Raw genomic sequence first — 8,612 nt, 5'->3', positions numbered from 1 at the left:
CAAAGCTTTCAGAATTATTGGAATCTCCCGCGATGAAGCTATCTCTGAGGGCCTTTCACTCACTCACCGCAGGCAGGTAGGTGGTCTTTCTGTCTTCTACCGACTCCTCTCCGGCCTTGCACCCCCAGCTCTCTCTGTGCTCTGTCCCCCAAATATTCCTACAGGTCGCACAAGATCTGCCAGCAACCCTCTGATGGTTAAACTGCCGAAATCTCGGCTCTCTGCTCACCTTCACTCTTTCATTCCTCTTTTCTCCCGCCTCTGGAACAAACTCCCTCACTCCCTTCAATCCCACTCCTCCCTCCAGGTCTTTAAAACAGCTGTTCACCACCATCTCTTATCTTCCCCCATCCAAAACCTTGATCTTTTCTACCCCCGCTAATTCACCCCAGATCCACCTTGTTTGAAATTCCAACTTCTTTCCTGGAAGTCCTGGCAGTGTCCATATGTTTTATACCTCTCCCACCGCCCCCTTCCCATGCCCCCCCCCCCCCCCAAAGCCCTCGCCCTCTCTCAGATCTCTCGATGTCTCCATGTCTCTCGGTCCCTGCTCTCAAATGTTGTGTTTGTGTCCTTCCCCCTCTCTCCCCATCTTGTCTACCGCTCCCGATGTTATATGTTTTATGTGTCGGTTTGTCTTTCTGTGTGATTAATGTTCGCTCTTTCACGAGCCTCGATCTTGTATACAAAAAAAAAAAAAAAAAAAAAAAGTAAATTGATAGTGTTTCATTTTGTTTCACTGGCCTTTTTCGGATCGGGTTGCAAGCTCCCCCTGAGCTGACAGTGTGGCAGTTTAAACTGCTTGCACTAAATCAAAAGTTCAAGCTTACAAATACTGCTCAGCCAGCTTGCGGGCCTCGGCCTCGGCTTGCGGGCCAACCTCGGGTTGGGGATACGACTTGGGGTCGCTGACATTAGTCACCCTATAACACACTTAGTCGGGAGTGACGTTTGGGACTCAGGTCCTCATTCTCGACGCCCGTAACAATAGATATATATATATATATATATATATATACACATACACACACACACACACACACACACACACACACACACACACACACACACACACACGCACACACACACACACAAACACACACATCATTGCCCTTTGTATGGTGCGTATGGGAAACGGAGGTCCTGAACGTCCTGAACAGACGGTCGCGTCGGGGGTTTATCCAAACCCATGAACACTGAAACAAACAAGACAGGCACGACAGTGGAATGCAATAAATACTGGGTTTATTAAAATAATGCCAAGTAACAGGGAAGATGAGGTAAGCTAAATTCCTAAATGAGAGACCCTCCACACGGACACAGAGACACGACAAGGGAAGACAAATAAAAGAAAATGTGTTTGTATGGTGCGTTGGACGGTACTCAGCCTGGCGTCCTCAAATGGTCCTTGAAAGTCTGGTGGTCATCGAACGGGAGTCACTGCGCGTGAAGTGCACAAGATGGCATGCAGTTGCACCCATAGCAGCCATCGACTCGCAGAGCGGCGGCCAAAATCCCTCCTCCTCATCCAATCGTAATGATCCACCGGGCTCCTATCACTCGCCCAAAGCGCAGACGCCTTCGCCGAAGGCACAGGGAAAGCAATATAAAAAGCAACCTTCCACCAACTCTGCCGGGGCCAAGAGAGGAGAGAGAAGAGCGAGACAGAATCCAACTGGTCGCTGATGCAACCAGGGCCACGAGAGAGAGGGAAAATGGCGATTCCTTTTCTTTTCCTCTCTCGCGTCTCGATGAAGTCATCCTTTTTACCAATGGCCCAGCACCATTGAATCGTTCCAACCAATCGTCCTTCGGGGCATGGCTTCACAGCCATTCTTGATGCCCAATGACGAAGCTCAGGGCGTGGCCTAGCCCTCCTTCAGGAATGTTCGGCTGGGCGGGGTTCCTTTACCGATAGGCAAATTTTCAGGTATTGCGAGCCCTGCTGGTGTCGTGGGTGAATGGAGTGTTTGTGACATGGATTTTACTTTGTAATAAAGATGGAGGGAAGATCACAGGAGGGCAAGCACACACTGGGGAAGTTATCCTTATGGACCCTATCTAAATAACACTGTTTTGCCCCATTAGCAAAAGTACCCGGCATTGCTGGGGAACAATGAATCGCTTCCTGATGGAAAATTGTTATACGCAATCTGTATCCATCATATAGAATGAATTTTAAAAATAGATCGCAGGTACAGTGGTCTCTGCTGCAGTGGACACCCTATCCCATGGAAGTTGCACTCACAAACTGCTTACGAAGTACCAGGCTATGCTTCTGCAATTTAATAAACCATTCGTGTGGGACAATGACATTATTTTCCTCCTTCAGCTAACAGTTTCGTTCAGTTTCAGTAACACACACAGTAGCATACACACACAGACACACACACACACACACACACACACACACACACACACACACACACACACACACACACACACACACACACACACACACAGTAACTGTTAAGGGGGCCTCTGCAATCTCCTGGTCTCAGTAACCTCCGAACCCCGAGAGGAACCCCGGCAGAAAGATATATATTGTTACGGACCGCGGACAAGATGTTGGTTTTGCCGAGCGGAGGCCCCGCGGCCCTAACAGTTACCCCGACTAACCCGATTCCCGAACGTTGGCCGGATCGCACCACAGATATTCAATATGGAAAAGACAAAAGCGACACGGATGTGAAGAAGAAGAAGAAGACGAAAAAAAAGGTTGGAAATACTACTAAATTTATTCCTACTATATACACGCTCAAAGTAACCAAGGAAGAAGGAAAGATAAGAAAATAATATACTGAAGAATTAGAGACACAGTGCAATTATTACCTTATACAAGCTTAATTAAATACCCATGGACAAGACACACAGAACAAACTCACGTACACAAAAGGATGGAAAGGCAGGAGGTGGATGGCTGGAGGGAGAGGAAGGTCCCATGGTACTGCAGCACGATCGGCGCGTTTAACCGCCGCCGTTCCTTCGCGGCCCCGCTCAAAACTGCCGTCAAGGCCCCAAGTTGCTGTGTTGCTGCTGTGGCTGCCGCTGCTGCTGCTGAAGCTGCCGCTGTTTGGAAGTCGCGTGCTTTGCCAGGACTCGTCTGGTCCAACCACACAACTGAACAACGTGCTTGCTTCTTGCCCAACTCTCTTGCTTGGTCCAACTTTGGCGAGCAAGGCGACGAATAGCAGGCTTTGTGCTTCCCTGGATGATCTTTTTGCAGTACATTGCGCACGCGCTTTTATAGCGCCTCCGGCGATCAAGCCGCCGGCCTTTAGGACACGCCCCTCGGTGTGCTCACCTCGGCCCTGGTTGGTCGCGCGACCCTCTGGCTCCACCCTTGATGACGACGGGCGGGCACGCCCGTCTTCCCCGACCCGAGCACATGTTCAATGGTGGTTTTGGAGGGGATGTAATTGGCAATCGAGGCTTGGCAATGATGAAAGGGGGGTGTGAAAGGAATCTACTCTATTTCACTTGGTGCAATGGAGTGTCATCTTAATGGGAGACAAGGCCTTACCCTAATACACATAATAAAGATATAACTATTGTTACGGATCCCGGATTTAGAGGAGTTACTATTCATGTTGTTGTGAAAATCAACCAAATCCACAACTCGTCCCATAGATAGGTTTAATTTCAATTAGATCGTAACATCATCCTGTAAAATACACCATGCAACATATATGTCAGGATCAAGGCATCATATGAGAAAGATTGGATATATCAGTCAATGCAAGCAAGCCTAGAATATAAGTGGGTACGGTACGTACCATTCAATTCTACATGTCATTGTATAAAGTCGCAGGAGTGGCCTCGAGTCGCGGACGTCCCAAGGTCTTATAGACACCGCCCAGTGGTTTAAGTGAGCGTCACACCTGGGTTCAACTTACATTTTCACCACATTCTCCCCGCCGTTAGAACTATGCTGCCACTAGGCAGGAAGCGAGCGCGCGTCAGCATTAATGGGTAGAGGAAGTCATTATATCATTATTAGGGTGTCAAAGAAATATCCCTATTGATTCTTGTCTTTGCGCCATTGTGTTATGTTTCGCACACTGTCAAAGCGTCTTTAGGGCTTCCTGGAAAGCGCTATACGAAACAAATCCATTATCAGTAGTACAGGTCAGTCGGTCCATCCGTAGAGGTCAGTGTGGCGCTATACGAAACAAATCCATTATCAGTAGTACAGGTCAGTCGGTCCATCCGTAGAGGTCAGTGTGGCGAATTACCCTGCCAGCACAGGTTCGGAAACTACCGGGTACGACGTCCCCAAATCCGGAGTCCCCTGCTTCGGAGTAGCCGCTGGAGGCAGGTGTCGGAGGGGCACCTCAGTGCCCTCACCACTTCAGGCAGGGGTGTATCAGGCGAAGGGAGGGACGGCAGATGTTCTCTAGGCGCACTCATAGCCTGGTTAGCAAACATGTCCGATACTGGCAGACGATGAGCCTGTGGGTCACAATAGTCTAGTCTCACAGGCCTATGTGCTGGATAAGGTGTACCTTTGCGATATGCAACTCATTACATAAGGTGTACCTTGTCAAAGAGCGAATGTCCATTTGTCGCAATGCAACGCATTTCAGGCAGATGTGTCGATGTGGAAGATGTGTAAATCAGTAAGCCATGTCTATTCGTCGCAAGGCAACACATTACAGGAAGATGTGTCGATGTGGAAGATGTGTAAATCAGTAAGCCTCTTTACAGTAAGCTGTAACAGTAAGTAAGATTACATGACAGGAGGCCATGACAGTGTAAGTCAATTACAGTAAGTCTGTACCGGCCTAGGAGTTGTAACAGTAAGTAAGATTACATGACAGGAGGCCATTACAGTAAGTCCATTACAGTAAGTCTGTACCTGCCTTGGCTCCCAAGGGTACATGGTCGATCCACATTAGATCCATGTCATGGAATTGCCGAGGGAGAGAACCAACGAGAGCCATAACGAGAGTTACGCGATACCCCGGAGTCCCCCTGTTTTGAAATCACGAGACTCGAGCGCTCTCTGACGGCAGCGCGTACGAATTACAAGCTCCGGCAAATCGTTTCAAGCAAAACGTTTGCCACGAGTGCCCTCCGTAGGCTGCCCGAACGACCGGCATGGCAGATTACGACGACACACAAAACGACCGAAATGCGCCTTCCCAGCGAAGCGCGCAGAATCTCCCGACCTGCAGCACAGCGCGCAGAGGATCGGAGAAGATCGGCTATACTGGCTACCGGCTACCGAGAGAACGTCCCGGATGGATTGTCCATCCATGGCCCGTTCGGCCGTACCGGCTACCGAGAGACGTCCCGGATGGATTGTATCCATGGCCCGTCCTATTGACTACGCGGCGATACCGGCTATAACGGCTACCGTCCCGGAGGGATTGTCCCGGAGAGAAAACGTCGAGATCGAGAAATGGAAAACGTCCCGGATGGATCGACATCCAAGAGGATGGCCCGGATGGATGGATCGACATCCAAGAGGATGGCCCGGATGGATGGATCGACATCCAAGAGGATGGCCCGGATGGATGGATCGACATCCAAGAGGATGGCCCGGATGGATGGATCGACATCCAAGAGGATGGCCCGGATGGATGGATCGACATCCAAGAGGATGGCCCGGATGGATGGACCATCATCTCACCCCCTCACTCATCCATCCCCCCCCCCCCCCCCTCGTCGTGAAGTGTGAGATAACAGCCGCGCACCGAAGTCGAGCCGACCTTCACAGGTCTGGGTCAGAGGGAACGCAGCGGAGGCAGCGGCCGGGCGAGGCGTCTCGCAGTCTCGAAATGTGTGGAGGCGAGCCAGGCGACCTGTCCTAGAAGCAACAAGCCCAGAGTCAAGGGCGATCCGGCGGGCCGGTGCCCACGTGGCTTGCTCAGGAGAAGAGGGAGTCGGGCGCAACGCTCAATGTCACCGTGTCATGGGGTCACCGTGCACCCCCAAATGCCCCGTGTCTTATCGATTAACGGCATAAGTCCTCGATGTTGGCTAGTCGCCCTCGAAGGCCGCCACGTTATGACACGCACTTTCGGGCAGGGGCGGTCAGATTGAGTATTTCTGCTATCTGTAGAGGTACCCAGGTAGACGAACTCTGATGACGCAAGCACGGGAAACAGTTAAATGGCGCTGTAAAGCAAACGCGTGATTTAGTCGATGACGTCATCAATTGGTCCGGGCGCGTGCGGGCGGGTTTGACGGCGAGTTCCAGCTGAGCGGTATCCCCAGACGGAGTAAAGTAGCACTCCGAAATCTAAAGTCTCGCGTCCATTGGGCAGCAGCATTCGAGCGGGCTCGAGATCGGTGTACGGAATACGAACCCGGCCGACGAGCGAAAAGTATTATCGAGGGCGCACCGCGTACGAGGGAAACCGAAAGTTGAGCTCGGCCCGTTGAACCAGTGCGGCTTCGCCGAGTCGAGAGGGCGAGCACGCCGAGTCGAGAGGGCGAGCATGCTTGGCAGCGATAGACTGCACGACCTGAAGTAGCGTCTCGTTTGTTTAGCTTTCGGGTCAGAGGATCGAATACATATCACGCCCTGAAGTAGCGTCTCGTTTGTTAGCTTTCGGGTCAGAGGATCGAATACATATCACGCCCTGAAGTAGCGTCTCGTTTGTTAGCTTTCGGGTCAAAGGATCGAATACATATCACGACCTGAAGTAGCGTCTCGTTTGTTTAGCTTTCGGGCCGTGTTTTGTCCGGAGTTTTAGACATAGTTAGTCATATAGAATACACATGGTATACGATCATCTATCATAAGCATAAGCCCGAGTGTCGTGAAAGGCTATGAAGGTCCCGCTCGACGTCCTTAGAAACTCATCCGTGCTGCGGCGAGTCCTCGAATGGTGCCAAGCGAGCCTCCATTGAGGCGATTCCGGGCAGCGGAGTTCGCCGGCCTCGTTGAGTAGCCACATGTAGGTGGGATTTCGACGAGCCGCGATCAGAATCGCCGGCCTCGCAGAGTGGTGCCCGCGAAGGGCGCAGTGCGCGATTTGCGCGTAGGAGGTGATTCCACCGAGCAGCGATTGATCGGGTTGTGCCCGCGATGGGGCAGCGCGCGATTCGCGCATAGGAGGTGATTCCGACGTGCAGCGATCAGAATCGCCGGCCTCGCAGAGTGGTGCCCGCGAAGGGCGCAGTGCGCGATTTGCGCGTAGGAGGTGATTCCACCGAGCAGCAATTGATCGGGTTGTGCCCGCGATGGGGCAGCGCGCGATTCGCGCGTAGGAGGTGATTCCGACGGGCAGCGATTGGAATCGCCGGCCTCGCAGAGTGGTGCCCGCGTTGGGCGCAGCGTGGCTTCGCGTGGGAGGAGGTGATTCCGACGTGCAGCGATTGGAATCGCCGGCCTCGCAGAGTGGTGCCCGCGTTGGGCGCAGCGTGGCTGCGTGTAGGAGGAGGTGATTCCGAGCAGCGATCGGAATCGTAGGCCTCTCGTAGGCCTCACAGAGTAGTGCACGCGACGGGTGCAGCGCACGCGATTCGCGCGGGGAGGTGCTTCCGAGCAGCGATCGGTCGGGCACAGAGTAGTGCACGCGACGGGTGCAGCGTACGGCGTCGCGTAGGAGGAGGTGATTCCGAGCAGCGATCGGAATTGTAGGCCTCACAGAGCAGTGCACGCGACGGGTGCCGCGCGCGCGATTCGCGCGTGGAGGTGCTTCCGAGTGCGGCATGACAGTCAAGGGAGTCGTGAACACTCGCGTGGTCATCTCATCTCGGGCCGAGGCACGCAAATCAGTTGGTCGGGCCGTCGGCTCCAAGCGGGTCCGTCGTTCCGACGGGGTTTCGGCCGCAGGACATTGCCCAGTAGCATCGTTCTCCAGGCGTCTTGCCGGAGTCCATCATGCCTGCTCCGGCGTTCGGGCCTCAGGAGAGCAGTTCGCGTTTTGACGACGCGGTCCCGCAAAAGGCTTGCGAGGTCCCCATCGCATACGGTCCTTTTGAGGCAGACCGGCGGCGAGAGTAGTCGGAGCTCCGTAGCTGGAGCTAGCTCGACGGGTCCTCCGCCGGTCATTCTTCTCCGAGGTGGGCCTCGCAGGAGCGCGGAGAATGTCGGGAACGCTCGTCTGTGATCTGCGTTCATCCGGCCATCGCAAGACTCGTGTCCCGCCATTTCCGAAGATCATAATTGAAATTAAGTGTTGTGAAAATCAACCAAATCCACAACTCGTCCCATAGATAGGTTTAATTTCAATTAGATCGTAACATCATCCTGTAAAATACACCATGCAACATATATGTCAGGATCAAGGCATCATATGAGAAAGATTGGATATATCAGTCAATGCAAGCAAGCCTAGAATATAAGTGGGTACGTACCATTCAATTCTACATGTCATAGTATAAAGTCGCAGGAGTGGCCTCGAGTCGCGGACGTCCCGAGGTCTTATAGACACCGCCCAGTGGTTTAAGTGAGCATCACACCTGGGTTCAACTTACATTTTCACCACATATGTCATTGCTTATTAATGTTTATTCTATTACAGGTTGTTGTGGTTAAAGGGTGAGAGAGGCTCCGGATAACAGGAGACCGGAAACGGGATAGTGAACCGGAAGAAGAAAAAGACACGAGGTCGATCGGGGGTCGGGGAAGCGGCGATCTTCTTCTCCCTCGCCCA

At 52.5% G+C, this 8,612-nt stretch overlaps 2 long non-coding RNA genes across 2 annotated transcripts; both read right to left on the bottom strand.

Moving 5' to 3' along the window:
- Window positions 1-3,622: 3,622 nt before the first annotated feature.
- On the bottom strand, window positions 3,623-3,955 carry LOC144888316 (uncharacterized). Its single transcript, XR_013620909.1, has 2 exons — window positions 3,777-3,955; window positions 3,623-3,664 (listed from the first exon to the last, which is right to left on the bottom strand). It is a non-coding gene; the product is annotated as an uncharacterized LOC144888316 (long non-coding RNA).
- Window positions 3,956-8,164: 4,209 nt separating this feature from the next.
- LOC144888315 (uncharacterized) lies at window positions 8,165-8,376 on the bottom strand. The gene is made up of 2 exons (XR_013620908.1): window positions 8,314-8,376; window positions 8,165-8,206 (listed from the first exon to the last, which is right to left on the bottom strand). It is a non-coding gene; the product is annotated as an uncharacterized LOC144888315 (long non-coding RNA).
- Between the last annotated feature and the right edge of the window lie 236 nt (window positions 8,377-8,612).

The sequence above is a fragment of the Myxine glutinosa genome, chromosome 11 (assembly GCF_964187855.1).
Source record: "Myxine glutinosa chromosome 11, kmMyxGlut1.1, whole genome shotgun sequence".
NCBI lineage: Eukaryota > Metazoa > Chordata > Myxini > Myxiniformes > Myxinidae > Myxine > Myxine glutinosa.
This window is presented reverse-complemented; position numbering and strand designations above follow the sequence as displayed.